The sequence below is a fragment of the Tasmannia lanceolata genome, unplaced genomic scaffold (genome assembly GCF_043159265.1).
Source record: "Tasmannia lanceolata isolate RefF3 unplaced genomic scaffold, GAP_Taslan_0.1 ptg000003l, whole genome shotgun sequence".
Classification (NCBI taxonomy): domain Eukaryota; kingdom Viridiplantae; phylum Streptophyta; class Magnoliopsida; order Canellales; family Winteraceae; genus Tasmannia; species Tasmannia lanceolata.
In genome coordinates this window covers 54,849,847-54,862,286 of record NW_027518680.1, presented here as the reverse complement: position 1 = coordinate 54,862,286, position 12,440 = coordinate 54,849,847, and the positions used below count along the sequence as shown (strand labels likewise).

Sequence of the window (12,440 nt, the reverse complement as noted above, 5' to 3'; positions counted from 1 at the left end):
CACCCTTGTCCCTTAACATCCAAGCCCAGAATCACAGAAAAAAGGCAGAATTTTGCTTGGATTTCTTGGAAATGGTACTTTTTCTCTCTTTTCTCTCTCTTTCTCTCTATTGGTAATTACACCCCTACTACTGCTGACGACCAAACACTACTTATCACTATTCTCCGAGGTAAGTTGAAGGCAAATCCAATGTGTGTCTCTTCCCCATTGACTACTTATTCCACTACTCATCGAGTCTATGCCGCATAATTAAACCGACCAAGCTTGAATACATACCCTCATGAATGCATTCATCGGACTGGTACTTGTGTAAATTCATTAGAGCTTTGTAGTACCTTACACTCTCTCATCCTTCCATCAACTATGCTTTAAATCAGGCACCTCATACTTTCTCATCCTCACTCTCGAATCTAACCTCCGATTAGTTCTAAAATTGTTGCCTCTTATATAGTCTTGGGACCACCAATGGGTTCTTCTCATATCTTAGGCCCAATCTTCACTTTTGGGATCCAAGGAACAATCTATAGTTGCTAGGTCCTCAGCGGAAGCCAAATACAAATTGTTGGTTGTTACCATCTCAAAAGTTCTGTGACTCATATCTATTTCAAAATTTACGAGTTTTTGTCTCTCCCACTAGCCATCAACTGCTACAATATTAGTGTCTCTCACATGGTTGTAATCCTATTTTTTCACACACGTACCGAACACATCGAGGTAGACTATCATTTTTTCATGAGCTCTGTTTCGTGCCTAATCGGCCGTAACGGAGATAAACAAAAAGAAAATAGAAATGAGGGGGAGAGAGGTTGATTCGAGGCAATCGATCCTCCTAGTGGTTCAAATCGAGAGGAACCATGACTCTCCTACAAAGTTTCCTTTGCTATAAAATTCTCTTTCTCTTATTTCATTGATTTACTACTACTTAAATACAATCAAAAGGGAGTGCCACATCACTATCCCATTAACCTACTTACGTAACACATAGAAAATAACTACACCCACAACCCACTTACATAAACATAGGCAATAACTACTCCCACAACTCTACAACACATAAGCTATAAAACTCGATAACACCCATAAACACACATCCATCCACTAATTAACCCCATTACACCACCACTATCATGCACACATCAAGCTCTTTGCCAAAGAACCATTATTTTCCACTTTGTTTGAACTGATCATAGCCAGATAGCCAACATCTTTGCCAATGGTTTTCCTGCACTAGCCATTTTTGCATTTCAAGCCAACCTGATGGCACGTCCTCCCATCAGTTTGCAAGTAAACAATAGGAATACTTAACGCCACATTGTTGAAACCACAAGATGTATAGTTTTAATGTTTGGTATTATGATAATTACATAAGGGGAATGATATTTTCCCCGCCTTTGTTGGATGAAATCTCCCCCTTAACATTTTCCATGAGAATTGTCCATTACTTGAGGATAAATTCACCCCTTTTAACGTTTTTCCTTACCTTTGAAAGTTAACAGATAACGTTAGTGTGTGTTGGGGGGGGGGGGGGGGGGTGTTATCCGTCAAAGTGGGGGAAATAGGCTCTGAAATCCGGTATGGTCAACTAACAATAGATTCTGTCTCGTTATACAAACACACAAATGTTGATAAATGCACTTACTTTAAGCTTATCCATATTTTGTTGGCAACTTGTTGGAAGTTTGGAACTACAACTACCAACCAGGTAAGTCAAAAACAAAGAGTGGGGTGCCTTTATCAAAACAAGAGGGGTGCAAATATCAGTTTTCATTTCATAAGCGTTGGATACATAGCATATTACGTAGGAAACCCATGTTATTTAAGTACTATCTTGTTTTCAACTATTATTGCACAGTCTAAATAATAGCTTATTGATCTCATTTGTTTATATTCTTTTAATGGGAAAAACCTTCATTTAACAACCAATAAACAATGGCTCTAATCACTTGTTTAACACTTTTTAATTAGCTTTTCACTCTTGTAATAATACTAAGATGCTATCAACTTCCAATCAGAGAAGTGTAAAGCAAAGTTACTAGTGTTATTATCAAAATATGGTAATGCGATATCAGTCCCCTTCGAAAACCACTCGAGATTGATTTTAGCTTGATGCAATCACATTTTGCCAATTATTTCTCCATGAACTAAGTATTTACAAACTAGCCGTTGATGCTCCTAATTAAACATGATTTACCAAACTCATAAATAACGGGGTTTTTTTTTTTGAAATGGTGGAATAAAATTATAAAGGAAAAATTATTAAAAAAATGCAAAGTTTTATCTAAATTGTTAATAAAGGGTAGTGATTTGAAAATTATAAAATAAAGGTGTCAGGTGAGAGAAAATGTCTTTTAAGACAAATATACCATTTTTTTACTTTTTCTTTCTTACTTTCGTTTTTTACTTTTTACATTGTTTTTTTTTACCGTTCTCTTCTCAAACGAGCCTCTTCTCGGTGGAGAAACAAAACTTCTCACTGTCGTACGTCGTCGTCAATCTCGCTGACGCACGACCTACTCGCCGGAAAGCATCCCCTCTTGCCAGAAATCAGTTTCATCCACTATGGAAAGGTTATTTTTAAACATTTCATCTAGGGTTTTGTTTATTTTGTTTCTTGATGGGTTGGATCTCACACACAACAAACCATGTTTGTTGGTCTCTGAACCTGTTTTAAGTACCTCTTTGGTAGTTTGTGAGACGGATTTGCATGAGTATGTAGTTTTGAAGCCTTTGAAATGCTTTGTAAGGGGTTTCATTTGGATGGATTTAGAAATTTTAGGGTTTTAATGGGCTGGAACCATTAATTGTTAGAAACAAAATATTTTGATATAGGGTTTCTAGGTTTTCAATGGTTGGGCTTTGATTTTGTGTTTCAAAGGGTTTTGTTGAGGGCTTTAAATGGTTTCAATGATCTCATTTAGGGTTTCAATCGGTTTGGGGTTGATTTTGGGTTTTAAATGGTTTCATTTAGGGTTTGAGAGGGTGTAAATATTTTCATTTATGGTTTGAATGGCTTTGAATGGTTTAGGTTTTCATTTAGGGTTTGAATGGCTTCGAATGGTTTAGGTTTTTATTTAGGGTTTGAATTGTTTTGCACTGTTTTGCTGATCTTTGCAATTTCCTTTTTATTTTTAAAAGTCATGCTAATTTCAAGTTGTTGGATATTCTTTTTTTGGTATGCAGCAATTCATCAGTGGAATCCATTTTACGATCAAGAGCAATTTTGATTAGTGGAAGGCTTCTTTCCGCAGAGTAAATTTTCACAGTTGTTGATAATGCTAGTAAGAAAGTCCTTTAAACACTACAGGTTCATGTTATTGATATTTTGCTTGTCTCTCTAATGCCATCATGGAACAAAATTGGCTATGCTTTCGAAAACATGTGTTTTTTTTTAAAAAAAATTCTTTTGCATTCTAATGGAACTCGTATCAAGGTTAACTATGTGAAATACAAAAGGGAAGAGGAAGAATGAGGAGTAAAAGAGCAAGATGGGAGTAGAGAGAATTCGTGAGGCATCTCCCTTGTGTGGGGACATCCCTCTGTTATTACGAATCAACATGCAAAGATAAATATTATACCAATCCTTTAATGAGGAACCTAAATGAGAGTAAAAAAGATGCATAAAAAAACACTATGAAACTATGATTGATATTTTCTGGCACTCCTCTCACGGTGCTGGTACATAAATGTTGAGCTCCTTTGCCGTTATTTATAATGGCAAAGGAGCTTCAAACAAGTGGAATAATAATTTCTGAGTATTTTATTAATCGAATGAAGATGACATCTACGTTAGATAAAAAAAAAGAGAACAGTTCATCGGCATCATTATCCATTGTAAATCTGTAATTGAAAATCTGCCCATACCCCTTAATAGTCCACCGATCTGCCATTCTAACTTTTTACGTAAAACCCTGACCTTGCAGCCTTTACACTTTAGCACTGCACCAGTGATGTAAACCTCAGCCTACAACTTGTTTCCCTTTGAAAACTACCATCAGTCCTTAAACCTGAAATTTATTTCTAAAATCCTAATACTTCAGCCCTAGTTCATACCCAAGATCTGTCATCCTACCATGGAGATTTGTCGGAATTCCAAGTTGAGATTGTGGATGATATAGACTAGCAAATTCATAAGAAACATGACTAAATTGAGCGAGTAATGTGGGTGAAGACTATGAGTATGAGACAGGGAAAATATCAGCAATACTTGGTGAAGTGGGAGAATGAGATTCATGGAGGAGATAAATGGATTTGTAGCGAAGATTTGGAAAAGCTAGGTGATTTCAACTCGACGAAGCTTCGAATATGAACTCAAGCCCTTTGCCGTTATTTATATATTATTACATATCGGCTATTTTTGTAAATGATTCATATGCCGACCCCAACTAGTTTGGGACAAAGGCTTAGTTGAGATGAGTTGAGTACATATCGGCTATAAAAACAAACAAAGTATGCTGCTTCAACGAAACAGATTTATAAAGAAAACTAAAAGAACACATGTAAATTTATTTACCATCATCAGATCAACATGAAAAAAACAGAAATCCAAGTTAGGATTCCACCTTTTATTCGATGAGCTGCAAGAACATTTGAGTTGAATAATCCATGAGAGCATCTGACGACTCCAATACAGGGTTGAAGGGGTGATGAAAAACCACTTGGAGTTGGCAAGGTGTTTCCTCTGCAGAAATCTGTCAATATAAAATGCAATGGTATGTATTATTGGTTGTTTGTGGTGACGAAGAACCAATGTGGAGGTAAGCGATGGCATTTTGCAAGCCTGGTTTTTTGGATGGGGCATCTTTCTCGAACCTGAATTGAGCGAATGCCCCTGGTTTGATGCATCTATTTGGTATGTGGTGGTGGTGTTGGAAAGGAGGGAGGGGGAGGGGGAGGGAGAGAATGTTGATAGTAAATTTAAATGTATAGTGATATCGGATATGTTGCTGTTTATTGTGATTTAAGGGTGCATCTAAGCACACCTAATAGATCTTTAACATGCGGAATGCATTTTAAAATGTAAATTTAGTATCTTAACCCGAATCATCTTCTTCCCTCCATCTTACCGTGAACTTTACTGATGAAAACATAACCATGCCTGCGTGCTTGGGTTGCATGCAATTAACGAGGAAAAAATCCCGGTTCCTTTCATCATTTGATCTGTGGACTGGAGATTGTTGAAAGAAGACACTTCAATACTAGTTTGTATGCATCATTGAAGTTGAACTTGGACATTTTTTTAAGTATGCCATGGTGCTTGCTACCCTGCTAAATCTAAATTCTTAATTTTTTCTCTCCAGGTTACTTCTCACATGTTCTTTGGAGAACCCTGACTCGAGCAGTTTCAAACGATTCTTGTCCTTTGACTGTCTATGTTGCTACCTCTATAAGGTTATCTCAGCTCTCACTGCCATTTATGGTGTAATGTTTCCATAATTTGTATTACCTTGAAGCTTTATAATGTCTTCATATCCACTATTGTTGTTATAACTATTATTTTTCTGAATAGTATCTACTTGAAATTTTATATTCTCCAGCTTTCTGTAGATAAGGACCGGAAGCGGCTCCCTTTTTTACTTTGTGAACCCCACTAACCACCTAAGTGAAAACCCTTATAGTCATGCGGCGTGCCAAGCAAACAAAGAAGAATGTGAATGTAGACGAAGGGTCTTCCCATCGCAAACGGCGTGGGAAGGCTATCCGTGAGCCCTCCCCTAGTCCTCCTGCCTCTGACGAGGATATGGGCAATGAGGATGAAGATGTAGAGGTCGGCTCCCTCGATCGTATAGAAACGAAGGGCATACTCCGAGGTAGGAAAGTCATTTTTAAAGATCTCGAAGTTTTTAATGTGAAACCCTTATTTGTGGCCTTTGGATGGGTCAATTTTCTCGAAATTCACTGTGACTCGTACCCGACTCTCGTGAAGCAATTCTATACCAATTACAGATTCGACAGAGATTTGAAGGTCTTCTAATCTAGAGTAAACAATAAAACCATCCATATGACACTTCAAAAGTTTTGTGAAGTTCTCTCTTCCCACCACATGCGACGAAATCTACTTTTGGCCCGGTAATATGTATGACATTAGTGCCTGTATACATGATCCGGTCGCCGCCTATAGGGAGCTTGGTTGTGAAGACCCACCTACTGACGGCTCAACCAACGTATCGTACAATTCCCTCAGCTCTATGTGCAAAGTCCTACACAAGATTCTGACGAGCAATAACACACCTCGCGGAGGCAATGCTGACATGGTCCGGCCTTTTGAGGCTTTTATTATGCACCGACTTCTTCGCGGCACGGCCCTTCATCTTGGCTATATCCTCCTTAGGTTCATGGAGGACACGAGGATGAAGGCATTGGCTAGTCTACCATTCGGGATGCTTCTCACGCATGTCTTCAAGCATGAGATGTTGATACAAGGTGGTGAAAAACGCCTTAGTCCCTCTACTACGTTCAATGCTAAAACTATAAAGGCCATGTGGCTATATACAGGGCCCTGCTCCCCCTCCTCGTCAGCCGGGTCAGCGTTTTGCATCACGGGAGTTTGTTGCGCAGGAGCTTCGTGCACATCGTCAGTACCTTGACTGGCAGTTTACCGCGGTTCATCAGCTTCTAGAATCCCATCATCAGGACCAATTGGCGACTCAGCAAGCTTTGACTGAGCTACGCACCGAGGTCTCCACCCACCGCCAGGACTATGCCACGGCAGTCACCTCCCTCCGCCAGGACTACGGCACAACGGTCACCTCACTCACCGAGTAGGTTTCTTCACTCACCAACTTGGTCTGCCGTCTATTGCCCCCAGATCATTAAACCATTGCTGTGCAATTTTTTTTGCTTACTGTTTTTGGCATGTATATGGATCGTATGTTATTATGGTTGTTGTGGTTGATATTATGGATTGATGGATGTTATGTTATATACGAGTTTCATATGTTACTGTGGTTCTATTTCTGTGTCTTGGTTGCATGGTATGTTTGTGATGGTTGTTATGAATTTGATTCAAGTATCTATATAGCTATGGTTGTTTTAAGTGATTTTTGGTGGTTTAAGTTTGAATGGTTTAGCTCCCACTCGTACGGTTTGTTATGGTTGCTATGAGTTGGGGAGCCGCATGTTGTTTGAAGTGATGTTTGATTGTTTAAATTTGAAGGGATTAGCTACGGTTGTCGTATTTGGTGTTGATGATCTTTACGTATGGTTGTTTCAAGTGATTAGCTATGGTTTCTCTATCCTTGTTGTTTCAATAGAGTAATACTGTGTTTGAATAGACTAATATTGTGTTTGAAGTGATTGTTGCTGGTTTCGACAGATACAGACCAACTTAAGAAAATTGTGGATCTTTCCCATCAATTATTTGCATCTTCGTCATGGTGAGTAACTGTTATATTTTCCGTTTGCATCTCCTCGTGTTTCTACCTCAACTGTTTCATAGTGCCATTTTTTGCAGGCGAAATATGTCTTATCTAGATGCTGTCCATCATGCTTTCACCAGTCCCTAAAAAAGATTCGGTTATGCGATGCGCATAGGGATTTCATAAAGGAGACCCCATTTACAGATTTGATTCTACATGAGGGCCTCGAAGATATGGAGTTGCGGAAGAAGATTTTGACGACATTGGTAAATAAATGGGATCCCAAACGGAAAGCATTTCGTTCGGGCGGCATTGTAGTCCCATTTCTAGTTAGTGATGTAGCGAAAATATTAGGTTTAAGTATGATTGGGGAAATGCCGCAATTAGATTGGTCTAGCAGGGATAGTGTGGATGGTTGGAGGTTTGGGGCTCCAACCGCCACCTTTGACGAGGTGGTCAAGGTTATTCATGCCGATATGGATTCAGACGAAGAAGACTTCGTGAAGTCGACTGTGAAGCATTTGATATTGTTATTCCGCAGCACTGTCTTGTTTGCGCAGATGGACCAGAAGGCATGTTCTTACCTCTTCCCGTACATTGATCTGCAGACTATAGAAATCGTTGCATGGGCTTATCCCGTTCATGAGTTCTTGGTCAGATCATTAGATTCACATGCTGCACTCCGTGGAAAGAGACATATATTTGGTTGTTCTATCCTTTTACAGGTAATTTTTCATTCATTGCATATAGTTTTTTGTTTCTATCTTATACGGATCTAATCTAGTTTGATATCAGGTATGGCTATTTGAGCATACCACGTTATGGGCACCTAATTGTCCTGATGCGTATCCGCGTCTATTTAAGTGGACCGCTCAGATGGATACGAAGAATATGGAGCATAAACAGTTGATTAACTGTATTCTTCATGGGACGGTGAAAGCCTCAGAGGTGAGAGTATAATGCATGTTGGTCGTTGTATGTCTTTTGTGTTATTTTTACCGTCGTATTTGTAATTAATAATATGGAATGTATTCCAGGTGGTTAGGAGGGTCGAAGCTGTGGCAAGGGAAGAATCTCTACTTCGAGTCGATGATCAAGACGACGATGCTAGTATTCATTGTGATTCAATCGGTTCAATTGTGGTTGCAGTGGGGGATTGCATGGGTCCAACTGTGCCTGTACTGAGGGATCCAATGAGGCCAATTGCGACATATCAGAGGAGGGAACGAAGGAGTAGGAGTAGGAGAGGAAGAGGGGAACATGGGAAGTCTGAGGTACATGAAGCCGTTACAAAGAGGTCAGTGGGGGATGGCATGGGTCCAATTGTGCCTGTAGTGGGGGATTCAATGGAGCCAACTGCGGCAGAGCAGGGGAGGGAAAGAAGGAGGAGGAGTAGAAGAGGAAGTGGGGCACATGAGAAGTCCGAAGTAGATGAATCTGTTAGAAAGAGATCATTGTTGGAGAGGATAACCAAAGTTGAACATGAAATGAGGGAGATAAAAAATCATTTGTTCGGAAGAGATTCGAGAAAGAGGGAAGGTTTGGAGTCAGGGAATGATATCCCAACGAAGATAACGAGAAAGAGGGAAGGAGAGGCCGAAAATAAGGATGGGGAAGCCGAGATAGTGACTGCTAAGGGGGAAGTAGGGGATGGTGTTTTTGTAGATGATATGGGAAAATATTTGGTTGATGATAGCGTAGAACATATCTCTATTGATAGCCTAATTACTCAGGATGTCAGGGATGCTGCAGCTAATATGGTTACTATCTTGCTTGACAATCCTGATATGAACCCCAGTTAGAGTAAGAAATCAAATAAGAAACAAGATAAGAAACTGATTGGGAGCAATGAAAAAAATGTGAAGCAACGTCGAAGAAGGTTACAACCTAGTAGACCACTAAGTTCACCGTATGTCATAAGCAAGCGAAAAAGCATTTATGCTCTTCGCAATGTCACCGGGCCTGCAGCGATGAAGGTGGATGCATTGGCAGCGCTACAACCTTGGTAAATTTTCGTATAACCTAGATTGTTTTGAAATTCTAATTTCTCCGATTAATTTCATAGATAGGTTGTTTCAGTACAATTATATGACCAAAGGTGCATATAGGGAGATGACTTTTTACTGGATTTGCAGTGACAGAGTCATTCACAGTGATGGGTACCACATGTGTTAAGAAGACTTGCTTATACTAACCGATCGTAGAGGGTGGTTATCATCTCCGGTAAGATGTTATATGGTTCACTTAGTAACGTAAAGAGTGAATAATGCGTTACTACACATTTCTTCTTAAGTTCCTTCTCGTTGACCTATGGTCTGTTCTGTAGATTGTTAATGTATATACGGACTACTTGAACTTGTGGGACGAATGTTTACGAATAAAACAAAAGGGAGCATGCATTTGCCTTACTATCCATCTAGCTGTGAGATTAAATTGACTTATAAGTAATTGTTTTAATTTTTGAAGCTGCAGGCAATTCTAACATTTCTTTTTGTGGTTGCAACAACTTATACTTCACGAAAGATGTGAACGTCCCGATGCATGTGCCAGATTCGTAAATCATCTACAGAACATCCCACTTAAAGAGATACGAAAAGTACTCATTCCAATTAACATATATTTGGTTCATTGGGTTCTTCTAGTGTTAGATATGGGGCATCGTACCTTCCTTCTTTATGATTCTCTAGTTGCTTGCACGGATTCTAGAAGGGTGCAACCCCTTGTGAGTACTACTCTAAACTTGATTCGTAGGCCAATTATTAATTAATTTGTGCTAACTACTGCCCTAACATACGGAATTATTGATTTGTAGGTCGATTACCTTGTTCAATGGTTCAGAAGGGTGAAAGACAGTGATATAACTGCATTCCCCATTGATGTAGTGGCCGATCGGCCCATACAAGGTAACAGGTATGTTACGTGTAATTACTTCAGTTTACGAAACCTCCGTAAACGATTAATTCTTATTGTTGCATATATTCATGTTTTGCAGCCACGACTGTGCGGCTGCTCGTTTTGAAAGAGATGGAATACATCACCCGTGACGCTAGCCTTGATTTCACCCAGAAAGATATTACGGCTATGCGAGATTCGCTACTTTCCGAAATGTTGAATGGGGTGTGTGGGACAGTATCCCTGTAACTTGTTGACATTCTTACCTGGGAGACATTGTTGTTGGTTGTACATGTACAGTATGTTTATATTCCACGATTGTGGGTTGTTCGTTAGTTTCTCCCCTTCGCCTGAAATGCTTGTATAAGGATAGATACTTTCCAAGGATCGGGAAAAATGTGATCTCTGTTTATGAAACTGAGACGTTCAGTCTTATTAATAAGAAATCTTTAAGGGTGGAAAATGTATTAGACTTCAGTTGGTCGCCAGCTGATCCGATACTTGCTCTCTTCGTTCTAGAAGTAGGTGGCGGAATTCAACCTGCTAGGGTGAGTGGATATTTTTCAAACAATTGGGAAACATCAAAATGTTTTAGTTATTCATTGTGATAATTGCGCTTGTTTGCAGGTAAGCCTTGTTCCAATTCCTCGCTCTCTTCAGCGTTAGTGACTGCAAAATGTATTGGCAAAGTAACGGGGAGTACCTCACCGTTAAGGTCACAGGTTTGCTGTTATCCACGAAGATAGCTTAAGGCCTGATATAAGTTTCTACTCAATGCGAACTACTCACAACACGGGTCGAGTCTCAATGCTAACGACTCTCAAAGGGAAGCAGGCTAATGCTCTTCATTGGTCCCCTGCTGGTCGTTTCATTATTCTTGCAGGGTTGAAGGTTTTCAATGGACAGTGGGGGTTTTACAATGTTCATGAGCTTCAAACCATGGTCACTGCTAAGCATTTCATGGCAACTGACATTGAGTGGGATCCAACTGGAAGGTATGTGTTTTCCAGTCATCCATGCTTTTCGGTTCTTTAGAATATAGATTTCTAAACCTTAAAAGCAACATCTTTTAATTTGCAGGTATGTTGCGACCTCGGTTCCTTCAGTTCATGAGATGGAGAATGGCTTCAACATCTGGTCCTTCAATGGCAAGCTTCTGAGTGAGCAGGATTGGGAGAAGCGGAAGAAGTTGCAGGAAGAGTGGGAGAGATGGGGGAAGCACTGGATACAGTTGCATGAGATGGCGAACCTAGTGATGAAGAGGAAGAATATCAAGCCAAAGAAGTGGAAGTTGAAGAAGTCGTGGATGTTACAGAACAGATTGTCTGATGTGATTTTTTAGTAGTTGTACGAATTGATCACAGTCTATTTTTTTTTGTTTTAACTCTTAAATGTTGATTGTATGTTTAATTTCAACCCATAACTGACACAGCTGGGACTTTTTGTTTCAGTCCCTATGTTCAATGAATCCAAGAGGCAGGTGCTAATTTTTATTTCAGCCATTGGTTTCTCACTATTTATAAATGTAATCTGTAATTTATTATTTTCACTGATATTGGCACTACAATGTTTTGATATTAGGGTGAACTCCTCTTATCTTTGGCTTATGACAGCATTTTGGTAATTGTACTACTTTGACAGCTAGTTAAGTTAAAAAAGAGAAGGTGAGTTTGCTCCATTATCAAACCATGGGATTTGTTTCTCCCCTTAGAACTTTTTAGGTTTGTTTGTGGATCAATGCGTGTATAAGGCAATGCTTTTAGTCTCTCTGTGTCATCGTTCTCTCTGCCGTTGTTTCACCCCTTCACCTGAAATTCATTTTTCTCGGCTGGACAAACATTTTTGAATTCTGCCCATACGAAAAAAAATACTGGAATTGCACCCAATATTACTTAAACAGTTACATGTAAACCCCCTTAAAGGTTTGAATTTGTATAAGGTAGCCCCCTCTTTCAAATACAAGCAATGGTAATGAAGACCCCATACACCCCTCTGAACCCCATTCCCATATCCAAACACTGGGATTTGAATTGGTGTTAGATCAGAAATCCGAAAGTATTTTTGGAAGTCCGAAGCGGAAGTCCAAAAGTTTGTTTCGGACTTCCGAATGAAGTCCAATGGAATGGCCATTCTACTGGTCTTCATTCGAAAGTCCGAAACGTTGTTCGGACTTCCACAAAAACGTTCGGACTT

General features: G+C 39.5%; 1 pseudogene; it reads left to right on the top strand.

Moving 5' to 3' along the window:
* Positions 1-11,207: 11,207 nt before the first annotated feature.
* LOC143863380 (eukaryotic translation initiation factor 3 subunit B-like) lies at positions 11,208-11,576 on the top strand (annotated as a pseudogene).
* Positions 11,577-12,440: the final 864 nt, after the last annotated feature.